Here is a 16213-nt window from a genome sequence, read left to right as displayed (position 1 = left end):
TTCACATTGCAGGGCCTGGGGACACAGATCCATGGAAAAGCAATTCATACCAAACTGCTTTACAAGTGCAAAAATTCTGTTAGCCTAAAGCTACAGCGCTACATAATTGTACAGGGGAAAAAAAAGCAGAAAAAAACCAGCCCTCCTCTGCCCTGTGTTTGCAGCACAGTCATTTATTTCAAGCTCTGGTAATGGGTCATTCTCTCAAAAATGATGACACCAATATTTCAGCAGAAAGGATTTTTAATCTACCATATTCTTAGTGTAACTTAGACAGCTCGTTGTTACGTAACTGAATAGTCTGTCATTCCAGCTGATTCTCAAGATCTGATTGTTGCAAGGGAAGTTAAGGAAATGTGTGAAGACCATGAAAACCCAACCCTCTACCCTGGAGAATAGTCTCTTAATTGTAATAGCCCATTTAATCATTGTGATTGTTTAAAATATTATGAACAGAGGGAAATAAGGAAGATAATTGTGCTTCAGCAGTCACAATCTTTTGTTACCACCTAAGCTTATTGGAGATTTAGCTGTGGATAGTCCCAATACTTCCTTCACATATCAAGTGGCCTTAATTATGTGGGCAGCTAGAATCCCTCTTGAGAGAGAGGCTTGGATAGCAAAACAGCAGGTAAGAAATGCCTCTTCCTTACTTCTTTGTTTCTTCCCAGTCCCCTGTAGCTAAGGCTGCATATGTGGCTGTCTCTGTGACACTTTAAATGTGAAACAAGTAATTTAGTTGAAAATTTTCTGTTATTTTTTTTACATGCTTCATATGCTGGGTTAAAATCCATTAGCATATAACAAAAATCGGAGCAGATGTAGTGCAACAGATTCCTTAAGGGAGTCCATATTTTTACATATTTTGTAATAAGGAAACTGTCACTCCCAGATGGTATCTAGCTAATACTGGTGGTTTGCTTGCTGATAACATACTAAAAAATAAAATTAATTGTATTCTATTTGATGACAATGAAGCCATTATCATATATAATTCACTCTTAAAGGAAACGTCCAAATGATGGTCTCTTGCAATAACTAGGCTTTTTTGGTCTCCATGCCTGTCCCTTCTCTTCTTCTTCTACCTCAAAAATTCTTTCAGAATTTGTTGCAGCAGAAACCTCCAGCTGCAAAGTGTAACAGCCGTTCATTAGCAAAGCTGGAAACCAGTGTTAATTTGTACAGGGAATCTGGGCCAACAGTGCCTCAGTACACTCACCATAAACTTCGTCTTTTACCAGTGGTTCTGAAACCGCTCTGTTTTAGATGTCACTATTATTTATCATAGCAAAAGGAAACAATTAACCTTATCATTGATGCCACTGAAGGGTACCTATTTGGTAATTGCCTTGATTAGCTCAGGGCTGATACTTGGTGTGGATTTGAAAATCAGGGCAATGCTTTGTATCTAGAGTCTTACACAAACACTTGACACTGATCTGTAGAATGTGTTCGGTATAAAGTTAAAAACTCTCAAAATATTACAAAACTTCCTGAAAACAGATTTTTTCTGATATAAAACTGCTCAACCCCTTCCTCTTTAGGTGAAATACTCAAGACCTGTTACAGATTTCTTGGTTACAACCTGATGAGAGGTGCATGGTTGAGCTCACAGCAGTTAAGGGTTTTGGCAAGGTTTATTGACATGAGGTACGAGAATGAGGAGCTCAGAAGGTCTTTCCTCTTCTCTTTCTGTCCTACCACAAAAATATCCAAGTTTTCAGGAAACCCTTGAAGAAACTGCCCTTGAAGTTGAGGCAGTATGGTAAAAAGCAATAGGAGAAGAGAGATTTTTTCCTTCTCAAAGGTGACCTTGGGCAGGGAGTGTTGGCCTTCCTGACACCTCCTTGGGACCGCAGCACTGGTCCCCCAGGCCAAAGACAGTATGTAGGTGTTGATACTTGTCTGCAGATGGGAAAACTGGAACAGAGGGGTAAAGTGACTTTTACCAAGTCACAATATCACTTAGTGCTAACACAGTAATGTAACCCATGTGCCTGAATTCCCACTTCATTGACCTGCCCACTGCATTAGCACAAAGGATAGAGTGAAGAAAGGAAGAGATTTCTTCCAGTGGTGTTGGGTGTGGAAACACAAAATTATGTAGCTTTGCGATATAGTGGGGTTTACAGGGTTGACTAGTTTAAATAACTATTCAAGCAAACTTCTAACTTGATAATAATGATTTCCTCATCTCTGAATGACTGTAGAGAAATACAGGACTGTAGAGAAATACAGTGAGGCATACTGTCTGAAGGGTCTAAAATGTGTCTGGCTGTGTTCATTCTAGGTTATTTATGCTTTTTTTTAAATTTCCCTTCTGGCATAAGCAAAAAGTGATACGAAGAGGAACAGATGACTGCTGTTCCAATTTGAGATTTGGTAGAGAAGGACAGTGTTGTAGCCACATTGGTCAGAGGAGCTGGACTAGTATGGGAAGTGATTTCATATTCTCTGAGGCTATTGCTCTAACTTGGGAACTCACAGCCAACACAGTCCCCTGTGAAACTGCCTGAAGTTATTGGCAGACATTGCAGAGGAAACAGATCTCTTAACTTACATGTAATTTTGAATAAAATACTATTCTATTTTAAAAAATGACAGATCAAGGATTGAAAAGTACAGTGTAAATCTTAACAATCTCTAGTCCTCTGTCCTCAGTTACAAGGTTCTTAATAACCAGCAAGCATTATTTTATTTCATTTTGTCTTATTTTATTTTGCTTTCTTTTTTTCTATTTTAGAAATGAAACAGCCTTGTGAATGTAACAAGAAGGTAGTGAAATTTCAGTCCCCGAGTGGAATTTGTCCTAGGCTTTCATCTTTTGTTTCAATTCAAAAAGAGAAGACCCTTCTTTCCTGGTCTTCCTTTGCCTGGTATCTCACAAAACCTATTCTTGGAAGGTTGCAGCCCCAAATGGCAGAAAACTCATGAAATAGCAGTTCCTCCCATTTCAGTTATTTGGTGACTAGAGTGCATAAGAGATTGTCCATAGTCATTGAGAATTCTGGGGTTTGGATAACAGATTTTCTCAAAAATAATTTACCCAGCCTTGAATGCTCTGAACTCACTTTGTAATCCTTGTCTTCACCAGTATCAGGCATTACCTCTGTGCCCTTTTTCTAACACATTAAGTACTAGACAACTGTAATATTTTATTTAGCATGATTTGCATTCAACCTTTAAATATCCCTTGAATAATAGAATATTTACATCTTCAAACTTTCCTATTGTAAGTTTGCCGATATTATGAGATGTACATACAGAAGACACGTGCCACAAAAAGGAACATTGCTTTTATGTTTGTGGGTCTTAATTCATACCTTTTCTCTCTCAGCCTTCCTCATTAAGACATCACAGCTGATGAGTTTTCTCCTCTGTGTTTTAATGCCTGAGCAGAAGATGAATTTTATTCATGATTTGGTAGCAAATGTGTCTGGTGAGAAGGAATTTGGACACCATTAAAGCAACCTGAAATTCCACCGTGGACGCTGGGAGGGAGCTCTTTCTCTTAGCCATGTAAAGCATCTGCTTAAATTCTCAAGTGTGGAACGTGCAGACTTGTTAGGCAAGATTTTAACAGACTGTTTGGCACTGAGTATAATTTTCCCAAAGACCTGGCAGTGGAAATAGTTTAAATAATGGTTTGTCCAATACTCATCAAGAGAAATGCTAATTGATGCCTCATCTGAATCAAGCTCTGCACAATACTGGAAAGGGAATGGGCATTTCCTGTTTCTTTCCTACTCAATGAGAAGAGATGCTTTCCAAGCAACTGCTAGTGTCAGGTTAGATATTTCCCACCTATAGGACTATTCTGCAATGTAGATCAGTTCATGACAAGTATATATGAAGCATGCTTTATTTGTTAAGTATTTTATTGAGTAAAGCGTGGCTTCACAAGCCTGTAGTATATTCTTAGTACCAGTGTTGGTAGATGTCCTTTTACCAAATGCCATTTTGAACCCCTCACCGACATCTGTATTCTGGTGTCTTTCATTTCTTTGTTCCTTGAAGTTTTTGGGTTCAGTCTAGCTCTTCAAACCAATGGTGGGGACATGAGGAGAAAGCACAGATATGTCTGTGGGACTGGAACACCAGCCGGCCACAATGCTAGAGAGCATCATTGCAGGGCCATTGGGTGAAGTGAATCTGAACTTTTGCAATAAATATTAAAGAGACTAAGACTTTGAATGGATTTGGAATCTGAAAGCAGAAACCAGATCTAAATGTCAGAGCACATCCCTATCTGCAGACTAAGCTGAACTGAATGTTCAGACCCGAGCTTTGGCAGAGAAATCAAAGCCATAAATCCAAATCTGCTTTTTGTATTTCAGACCCTCTTGTAATGCTAATAATACTTTGCCCTTTCACAGTTTCCAATATTTTAGAAATCTTGAAATGATTTATCAAATGAATCGTACTTTCCAATCAGACTTACATGAGCAAGTTGGCTGGAAATACCACCCAAAAGCAAGGGCAGGATTGGGCTGTGGCTGAATTTGTGCTCTTTTTGTAGCTGTGTAAGAATACTGAGGCTGTAAGGTTTTATCTGTATCTCTATAACTCTACCAATGCAATTTCTGTCAACAGCACCAGCTTTGTGTGTCTTGGATTCCCACAACTTCCCAGGTGCAGGTGTCTTGCATGTCTTCACATTGACTTATTCCCCAGTTACTGCCAAAAGGCTTTTATAGAGAACAGGAGAAAGTGGTGTATGCTCTTGGTGCAACAAAGTCAAGCTTTGCTTTGTCATTGAGTGGCTACCACAATATTAGGAGTTTTAAAAGATTCGCCCGAGGCTCTAAGGGCAGTGAGTGGCAGAGCTGAGACTAAAGAACAGAACCGCTGAATCTACGTGTTCCTCTGAGCAGCTGCCTTTATGTTCAGAAAGAATAGGATTATTTAGCATCAAAGGTACAGTAGCTGATACAGGGCATCTTCATTCATCATGAATAATGCTGTTAGCAAGAAATAATAGTATTCCTTAGTATTGATGATAATATATTGAGTGCTAGTGAAGCCTTCTGCTAAGAGAGTTATCTAGTGAAGTGAATTATGGAATTTTACTACCTGAATACAAGGACTGATATAAATGATCAGCGCCGTGGCAATGAATTGGTTTAAAAAGGCTTCATAAGAACTTGCCTAATGCTCATAAATTAACATTAAATATGAGATGGGTTATCTAATCACACACTTTCAGGCAAATTCCTTTTTAATATGTATGTACACTGCTGCTGGAAATACAGAAGATATATCAGAGGAGATACTTCCTGCCATAAATGGTTACATTTGATAACTCCATATTATTTTCATAGTTTTTTGTCAGTTACAGAATTTCTTTTTTTACCATCAAAATTTCTACACAGAATCCATGTTAAAATAACATTTAGTGTAACTTTAACCCTATATATGCCTGTGCTTTCAAACTAAGGCTGGAATTCCATTATTTCTTTGCTGTGAAATACTGGAATAGTGGGTTCATTTGTTTCGAGTAAAAGTGAGCTTGAGTCACTGAGCTGCTGCATACCTTCTGCAAACTGCTGAGGCTCAGGAACATCCCAGGGCATATCCATTGCAGCTCTTGGTATATGTGGTAAGCCATGCCCCTGATTGCCACTCACCAAAAATATTGGTGGGAAGACTTGGTTAATTCACCAAAAGCTGTTCTGAACTATCCTTACGCCGGGGCAGATTCATCTAGTGCACTTAATGAAAGAAGAATAGAAGGCCCAAAATGCAAATACCTGCTTTTCTGTCCCCTGGATTCGCTGGGTAAGGGAACAGTGGTCCACCAGGTTAAATGTGATTTTTTTTCCTGTAGCATATACCACTGCCTTCTGGAAAGTACCACAATGAAAAACACCAGCTCAGTTCAGTGTTTTGAACTCTAAACAGTGACATTTACTGTACTTTGTGGTGCTTGTGATTCAAACAATTCCCTTCTCAACCTGACAGAGGAGATATGCAGCAGAAAACTGCTTCCACCTGTTGGAGTGGCTTGCATTTTAAGCAGGGTTAACTATGGAGCACCATTTGGAAATAGTTTGTAAAATGCTTGAATCCTCTGGGGATGGTTGTATTATACACCTTGTAGTTGCTGAACATTTCAGGACTTAAACTTTATCTCTAAGTCAATCAACTCAGGATCAAGCAAGAGGACTGGATAAAAATTTTACTAATCAAAACAATTTTCTGAACATTGTTGAGTTCCAGGGAGTTTTCCCTGCCATCTGAAAACACAGTGAGAGGACACCGAGAGCAGAATTATAAAACAAGCTCTTTAAATCATGTTGTACTTGGAGTTTGATTTCCTAGACTTTACAGTGAGCAATAGTAAACTAATTATGATTAAACTGATAAGGAGGACTCTAAGAGTCAGACAGGAAAGTCTTTCATAAATAACCAATAAGGAATGCTTCGTCTCACAGTTGACAAGCATCAGAAAAGCTTGGTTTTGCCTTTTCAGACTCAGCTCTTAAAAAAAACCAAAACCCAAACAAAACCAACTGCAAACCAGTGGAATAAAACATACATTGTTAGTATTAAATAAGTCCCATTTTATCTTAAATCGCATGACATCTTTCTGACCCCAAAGAACTGGCTCTCAGTCATATTGAAGCAGCACTATTACTGTTGCAGTTATGTAGCAAAATTTGGATCTAGACTTAGACATCCTGAGAGAGCAAATAGTTTGGATCCAGCTTTTTGTGTTTGGCCTATTTTTAATAGTATTTGGGTTTCACAGTTATAACTGGGCAGAATTTATTCTGCTTAATACATGAACATTTCTTCCCAATAGGTTAGGTCAGCTGTGAGGTTTAATCAGTGTTCAGATTTCTGACATGCTGCTCAAGGGCATATAATCTTGCAAATAAACAGCCAAGGAAGTGACTGTATACAACAGAGATGATGTAGGATTGCAGGGGATCATTTCCACTCAGGTGTTTATGGTTGTAGTGCCTTTTCATAGCAGATAAGAGATGACATTCAGTATTACACTCTGTATTGCACCAATATGTATAAAATAAATAGTTATTGTTGTTTCCCCTTTGGAGCACTGTTGTCTAAAAGACTGAACCGCATATGTTTGCTCCTCTTTGAAGCATGCAGCTACTTCCCACTAACATTACAAAGACTTAGTGTCTTTTATAAAAGTAGCATATTTTCAGCTCCTTCCTTCACTTGGCTTTAAAGAGAATTTTCATACTGATCCTGCCTCTGGGTAGTCCTAGTCCTATTCTAGTTCTTTTTCCTACAGTTATAGCTCCAAATTAAGGCCTCTGATTTCCATGAGCACAGTGTGACAAGAACAGTAGTGGGGACCAGAATCTTCTTTCCCATGCTGTCCTATCCATACTTGACAGTACTTTGGGGAAGAGAGGGCATTCAGCCAAGGAATGAAACTTAGAGGCAACCATATCAGCCTCAAAGATTTATTTATTTAATTAAGTCATCATCAGGATGGAAAAATACTCTCAGTTACCAGACAGAAATGTTCCAAGCTCAGGGAGGGTCAAAGTGCATGCTTGCAAGTTATATGTTACCAGGACCTGAACAAGAAGTTTCACAAAATATTGCCCTTTGGTCTAGAGTAAGCCACTTATGTTATGGGTGCATTGGCTAGCAAGGAGGAGAGGGAGAAGGTCTCGGAAGTATATGAGTTTGCTCTCCCAATAGAGTAATCCTGCCTTAGAAGCAGACTCACTTGGCAGCTATCTTAATGTCAAGCGGCATAACTGGACACACTTAATACAGCAAGGCTGAAAAATGTAGTAGGATAGGCGTGAACAGGACCACTTCAGACAATGAGAGCAGCCTGCTGCTGTAGTAGACAGCTACATGATCCATAACGTCCTTCAGAAACTCCTCAGTTACCTCTGCACAACTTGCCTCTATTGCCAAAGGAGTGACTGGGGAGTCTGAGAATGACAAACTCCAGCCATTTCATACAGCTGGAGAAATTTCTGCCACTGAGCCACCAGTGGTCCAAAAAAGCTCCCAAATCCCTTTATCAGCAAAGCTCCTAGGGGGCTTGAGTGTGAGCTTTCAAGTCTGTGCAGCCAGAGATGCAGCCCTGGACCAGCAGGCTACCTCTGTGAGTTGGCTCTTCATCTGGTACAAATTGGCCTCGTTCTTCTGATCTGGCCCTGTACTAAACATTACTGCTGTACAATGTTTGCTGTCATTTTAGATAGGACTGAACATTTTTAAGAAAGATTTGGGAAGTACAGCTTGCCTTAGACGACTTCTGGTAAATAGCTCATATTTGCTGTTCTCCCCAGTGGGAATGCTTATGAACTTTAGAGACAAAAAATCCTCTGGCAGGAGCAATTTAGCAAAAGTAGGGTACATTTTAGTGAGGCCTCTCAACTTCCCAGTCAGTTCGGTTGTTGATTTTTAAATAAGTCTTGCATAGATCACTCTCAGCTTTTTAATGCTCATCTGACTGGCTTCATTTGTCTCCCTGAGGGGTGTGTTGCTGCAATATTTTCCTGTTCCAGGATCTCACCAATTTCTCATGCAATTTACCCCTGTTAATCATCTCTCAGGACAACCATGCAGTCCTTTAGCTGAGTTTTCTTTGCTCAATGAAACAAGTCAAATGCATTCAAAACATACACATGTTTTTCAAGAATCAATTCAGGCATATTTGCCCAACTAGCAATGAAGAGGCATCAGTGGGCAAAGCTGACAAAAGCTAGGGCACAGCAGCAGACCACTGGGCTACATGATCAGTTCCTGGGGAAATGGATTGCTTAAAATTTCTGTGTTGCAAGACTTTCTCATCTCAATGACCCATGTGGAAGTAGGCATCATTTGTCTGTGGCAGAGCTGTCTTCACACAGAAGCATGAATGGGACTGACAAATACCTCCCCAGCAGTTATACCTCATTGGGTCATTGGAAAAAAAGTAGCTTGTGCAAGTAGCAAGAGGGAAGATGGCTGTGTCTTGATTATTCAAAATTTGCTTCCTCAAAAGCTGATCTTCCTGTGATTCATTCTTATGGGTTCCTCTTGTGATGTGTTGAAGTCTCAGCCTGGAGAACCACACTGAGGGCAGCAAGTATGGTTTTGATTTTGGATGATATCGCATTTAAATGTCAGTCAGCTCCAGTATGTGGAAATCCAGCTGAAAAGACTCTTTTGGCTTCTTCCAGGATGCAACAAACAGATAACTGAAATTTTCTGTGAATTATCAGCAATGTAGATTGTTGTCTTGCTTGAAAACCAGAAGAATTGGCTTCAAAATTTGCTATTTTCACCCAGCCCCAGTTCTGGTGATCTTCCCAGGCACTGACCTTTTTTTTTTTTTCCAAAAAATATTGCTCTATATTCTCTCTGGCCCTAGCCAAAGTCATTACTTTCCTCTGTCATACTGAGACTCGATAGCATTGTAATTATTTCTGACATATGGTATCATCTATCCACCTCTTCTTCCAATATGTCCAGATAAAAGAGGAATACCACTGCAGCTACTAGACCATAGATGCCATCAGTTAATACCACTTCCTGGCTCTCTATTCATGGGGGTCCATGGACCTAAACTTTGTGTGCAGGGCGATGTGCTGTGCTTGGAGACCTGGAGTTTTGGTCTCTTTTTTCAGCTCCCTCAGAACTGGAATTTACAGCTCCAGTTTACTTCTCTAGTTTTGTGGCAGAAGGCCAATGATTCTATCTGAGAGCTTTTCCTTTACCTTCATTAACCCCCAAATGTTGCTGTATTCAAAACATCCATAGAGAGTGTATTTATCATTCATTTTCTGTTCATGTTGATATGGGAAAACACGTGCAATCAATATTGAATCTCTTTCAAAACAACTTAAAATGGGAATACATATTGGTCTAATCTAAAACTAATCATGATGATAAATGATGAAAAATATGCCAAAAAGTGGAAATCCTGGTTTTAGAAGTTCTTTAGTTACGGGTATGTGTATGTACCTGCATATATATCTATTGATTACCAAGAAATTAGATCTCAAATCAGAATTCAATTAGAAAGGAAAAAATTGCTTTTAATATTTAAGGTTGTGCTCATATCTAAACCTTGCATGTCTAGTTTTATGCATGTGCCATCTATTTAAATGTAACCTGGTCATATATTTTATTTACCTTGATAAAAAATGGCCACAAGTGCATGTTAAAAAAAGAAAAAGGTAGGTTCAGCCATGTTAATCTCCCTTCCACAGTTATTTCCTTATGCAAAACAGAACTGTAAAGCAGTAGAAGCTGTGAAACATAACTGTCCTTCTGTATATTTACGGTTCTCCAACTAGTTTGCTGTCTTGCTTTCAGGCTAAAAGTAAATGCCATTGCATTATTAAAGAAGTGAGTGCCATTAAAGATAAATTGGACTGGTTTGGTGAACAGTTTAACTCAGTATAAACCAATCCTGCTAGCAAAAGAAGTCTTGTCCCCACTCTATACCCTATTGCTCCGTGGCTCACTGACCTCCTGCCAGCCCTGGCTTGTGCCTGGGTGAGCACTTCTGCAGCCACCCGGAGAATCAGATCAAGGAGCAGATCCAGCTGAAAACTAACCTGTCAGTCAAAAACATTTATTTTCTCATGGGTTTTCTGCCAGAGCAGAAGTAAGTGGCCAAGGATTGGAGAAGGAGAGGGCTGCATTGCCATCTGAAACCAGTCTGACTGGTACTCAGGAGTTAATGGTTCTGGTACCTCTAGGAACTCACTGGGAAGAAGCAGTAGTTTCTAACATGCCTCCATGGCCAGAGTATTTCTAGGCACTGCAGGAAATTGAATGGTTTGGGCCATGAATAGTTTTCATTAAAAAGTGCCTTTTAGGGGAAGAATTAAATTTTCAAAGTAACCGATGTTTTGGATTCTCACATAGAAAAGGACCTCTTTACTTCTGTATTTTAAAATTTATCCAAGAAGATAACCCCTATAAAAAGTTACCTTGCTAAATAACTATTTCTGAGGCTTGCAATAATGTTTTTTGTCCCAAGTTAAGAAGAAAAATCATGAGAGCTGCTAAAACATTACATGGTTCAGTTCTGTACATTTTGAAAGAATAACTTCAATGTTTGACGTAAGTATGGCTTCTCACAGTGCATAAACAGCTATACAAGGCTTTGCCTCATTAGGTCAGCAGTATCTGCCGTCAAGACAATGCAGCTGTCTTCTGTGATATTATTAAAGAAATTATAAATACATGCACACATGCTTGTAGCATCAGTCCCCAAATGAAGACATAAGATCACAGAATTGTTCAGGGGGGTAGAATCAGTAACATGGGTTAGAGTAACAACATGGTGAGTTAATTTAGGGCTATAAATATCCTGGTTTTCTGTTATGGTTTTAATCTTTATTAAATTGAATGATTCTTATTTATTTTAGTTCACATATGCATATGTTCCAGTATACAGTTTGTTTATGCATACATAGACTTGTAAGACTATAACATATTTTGCAAAAGTCTTCTAAGACATAAATAGTGTTAGTACAAACCCTCATGTGAGAAAACACACACTCAATCTTTAGTACTTCCCTGTGCATTTTTGCAAACAATGGCAAACCATTTGTATTGGTTTTTTTTAAAGCATGCAATATTTTTTTCATTTCTAAGAATTTAAAACATCTTTTTGGTTTCTATGTTTATTTAATGGTTTTGCATATTACTTTTCATCTAAACTCAGTATTTGAACATACACTTATCAGATGCCCAGTTTCTTTGTTGCTTGTAATTACTGAATAAGTCAGAATCATAGCCACGTAAGTCTGTGTGGTACTACATCTGGAGTAGCGTTCTATAGCAACATTGCGCTTTGCAGAGCTTCTACTCTCATAGATTTGATCTTAATGATGGGCTACACTTTCATCTTTAAAAAAATCATTTTCTGCAACTCACTGCTTTTTATACCTCTGCTAGAAAATGCTGTTTATTGTTCAGTTTCTCTTGCATACAGTGTTTGTATCTATAATTGAAACTTAAAAGCTAAGAGCTTGAATAATTCAATCAGAAAGCATATTGTTTTTACTGTTCACAGTATGAATTCAAACGATCACATTATTGTGATGTTATAATATCAGAATGTATTTATTTTTACTTGCATAGTCATAGTAGGCAGCGTCTCTTTTGAGAAAAAAAAAAAGCAAAGGAAAAAAAAAAAGCCGAGCTTTATCCATGCTGGGGTCCTCTGGTCTAACTTAAGCAAATGAGATATCTTGTCCCCTCCAGCAAGCGCCTGGTCTGTTGCTAAGACTCTTTCTATCAGTGCTGCTGCATGCACTGAAACGGCCCCTAAGGCTGAGTGTGATCATGTTGGGTAGGAAACACATAACCTCCTCATTTGAAGGCACCTCAGTTACTGAGTGTGTCACTGATACTACGCTCTTGGCTGTTAGATGTCAGCTCAGTAAGGTAGAGAGAGAAAGCATCCCTGCTTTCTCTGCTACAAAATGCCTTGTGGAATTACAAAGAGAGAATAGCTCCATGCAAGCTCCATTGATGTCTCTGGACACCTTTTCACCTCAGAATTAGCTGGTTTACTGTAGAACAAATTGTGGTTCATATGTTTTGTGTTTAGTATGAATTTTTTTATGGATGTGAAAGACAACTGAAAAAAATCCCAGTGTTTTAATTAAATTATTGACTAACATATTCTCTGATTGATTTTTGTCAATGTAAACATAAATTAAGAGCATTGAAAACAGAATGGATAAAACTCTGGTATCTAATGCAAGCACCATATATTTTATCTCAACTGAACTACACAGCAATTTTTTAAATTGATAAAACATTTCACGAAGCTTCACATGTGACTTTTGGCTTAATGTGCCTGAAGCAATTGGTAAGAATTACCAATAACATGGAAAGGATCAATTTTTTTCTTTATTGTTATGTTTGGATAAATCATTATATATAATCATCTACTCTTAGATAGTGCTGTACCTGTGAAAGTAGGCCCAAGAACAAAAACTGTCCTTACTCCCAGAACTGTGAATCTGAAATTTTCTGATTTATATAGATTTTCATTATGTCCTTAGCATAATTTCAGCACAAGCGAAGGGCTTAGCCAGACTCCCATGGTGTGTCCTCCGGGTACTGAACAGCTTAACATCTTTTTCTCTGCTTACCAAGCTTAATGCCTGTAAATCAACCACTCCATTATGCAATAATTCCCCTTATTCTTAATTCAAAATAACAAAGTTAGCAGCAGAATTTCAATAATGAGAAACAATGTAGTTTTGGCCTCTATATGATCCCCATTCATTATCTTTTCTTCTTTCCATTTTTGGGGGAAATAAAAACCCCTTTTATCTGCAAATCCATCCATATCACTTTATAAGGCACATTATTAGGAAATAGCATGATTTATTGAACTGAGGAATTTCAGTAAGGCCTAAATGATATCGTCTGCTAAGAAACTCATTTTTTTCATGATCAGATTGGATCATGGGGGTAACACCAGGAGCCCCCTGCCAAGAAAACATGCGGTAATAAACTTGCAGAAAGCTTTCACTACTGCCCATCACTGATGATGGTTCCCCCTTCTCTTGCCTCAAATATTGCCCAAATGGGGATGTACGAGCATCTCCCAACTGGCTGTCTTGTGAGGTAAAACGAAGAAAGCCTTAAACTTCACAATTGCCAATAATGAGCAATCATTACTCAAATTACACCAAGCACTGATTAGGTTTAAAGTAATGAAGAAAACAACACGATCAATCATCATCAACCCAAAAGAAGTCAATCTGTGCTAGAGATACAGCAAGATCTTAGTGGAGGGCTCCATCTACAGGGTTTGGGAGATGAGAGAAAATCCTTCACATCACATCTGAAAAAGATTTCCCATGCTCCCCACTCTGTTAACATTTTTCTTACCAATCTCCAAAAGCCACACATATAAGGAATTCCCCCCCCCCCCCTTTCTTTAGCTGCACAGAAATAAAAAGGGTCTTATCAAAAAATTAAGGCAGGAAAACTTTTTGGAAGGACATTTTGCTGCTGTTGGACTGGAATGCCTGTTAAAAAAGATCACAAGAGTTAAATACCTAACATCTATCAAATAGTAAAGTTATACTGAAAGCTCTGACTGTGCTAACAGCATCAATGGAAGCTGAGGTTTTTAATGCAATTTGTATTAATAGGTTCTAGCCACAGAAATAACGCTAGAAAAGCACCAATTGCATGGGAAGGTCCCATTTGTCAATTTTCATCAGCTGCTAAATAGAAAATTACAAATTAACACAAAGTTTATTTTGAAAATCAAGAGGAAATTCATCCAATCCCACATTTCTTAGGCACAGAATAAAATTTTGATACCAGCTACAGACTGGCTTTAGTAAAAAAGAGCCCATTGTATTTTAAAAATAGGAAAATAAAAAAGGATGAGAGTGTGTTACTATTCTAAGCACATGTATTTTATATGTAAACTTTAAACTGTGCATATGAATAACTTTAATATATGCATTTTATAAGAGACATATATAAAGACAGTATTATTCTTTAGGAATAATTGCAATTGAAATATGTTCCCTGCCTGTGTGCTCAAGGCATTACATATCTATTATTTTAAAAGAAAGTTAAGCATAGGAAAATACAAAATTAGCATTCCGATTCAAAGTCTGCTGAATGTAATGGAAGTTTCTCTGTTGACATAATTCACATTTGGATTGGGCATAATCATTAGAAATAATGAGATACAAACGAAAGCCTAGTAAAAAATGCATGACTGAAGGGAAATAAAAAATAATACACAGCCATTCTAGTATCAGTTTACACTGTAAAGCCACTTGTGGAGCAGTCCTAAAAATTTAAGGGAAAATTTCTAACTTTTCATACTTTTGCTTTGAGCCATTCAGTACCATGTGGGAGAGGACGGTCTCTCTCCTACAGAGTTCTGTAAGTGGCCTGAGATAATCTATAGGAAGAATGTCATTGTCCCTAAAACTTCACAATTGTTTGGAGTAATTTCTATTAAAACATTTTTTCAACATCCCATTTCAGGAGTAAATTTAATGTCACTTATGTAACATGCTTAATGTTTGTTGATAATTGGGAAATTATGAGCTAGTCAAGGAATTTTCATACTGAAAGCTATATTTATATTTTTTTAAGACAAGCTTAAAGATAAGCATGTGCCTGGCTGAGTTATGGATGAATTTGAGTGCTGCTTAAATAAAGCACTGTGAGGAGTTTTGCAAAGATAAAAAGTGGATTGGGAGTTCAGGTATTTGTAGAAATCATTTGGAAATAGATGACTGGTTTGAGATTCTTTTGTCTTTACTCCTGATAGCCCCACTCCTGGCAATACATAGTCTTCATGCAAGTAAATGTGCTGTTCACTTACAGAACCGTCATGGGTAATGTGGCCCTATAAATATTAAATAGCAATAAAGTCTTTTTTAAGAAAAAATTATTAGGTTGTTTATTAAAATTTTTATTTACTTCAATGAGCCTTGAATAATATTGATTACTTTTTCCCCTTCTGCCTTGCAAGGGGGAAAAAATGTCATCTATAGCAACATGCTTGAAAGTTCATCTATGTTTTTCTGAAATTTTATCTTCTTATACAGCTTCTTCATTTTTAAGTATGCTAAAATAATGTTTTCTTGTAATACCACTGCTAATTTAATGCAAACATTGAATCTGCTCATTTAAAAAAAACACAAAACCACAAACAAGAAAGAAACAAAATCTTGCTGGAAGAAGTTGACAGCTACAAGTATGTTTTGCAAAGTTTTTACATTATACTTTTTAAAAACATATTTGGATTGTCCATCTTTGACAACTATAATAAACTATTTCCATGGAAACTCAGGGGAGAAAACAGTGGAAGTCTCATCAACAGAACAGAGCAGGTAGCAATGCTGACTACAGAAGACTTGTCAGCACAAGGTAAAGCAAGTCAGTTGTTAAGGTATTAAAATAAAAATAAATCCATTGGCTCTGACTGATTGTTTTGAGACCTTTTAGAAAAAGCTGTAGGGAGCAGAGGCAAAAACTTTGTCTCTAATGAAACTGGAAGGTAGGGTCAGTCCTTGTGGAGGCAAGCTTCCCCCGGACTTTGCATGGCAAGGTGCACGGGGACTCACAAGGTGCAGCTTGGGCTCGTGCAGTGACAACTAGGAACGCTGCTCCTTACCACAGATGGAAACAGCATCTCTGTGGGCTCTTTCACTGAGGATCTCAGGCATTGCTGTTGTAATTAGACAATAAATAGCCAGCTTGGCAATAAGAT

This window comes from Buteo buteo, chromosome 13 (assembly GCF_964188355.1).
Source record: "Buteo buteo chromosome 13, bButBut1.hap1.1, whole genome shotgun sequence".
In the NCBI taxonomy this organism is placed as follows: domain Eukaryota; kingdom Metazoa; phylum Chordata; class Aves; order Accipitriformes; family Accipitridae; genus Buteo; species Buteo buteo.
This window is presented reverse-complemented; position numbering follows the sequence as displayed.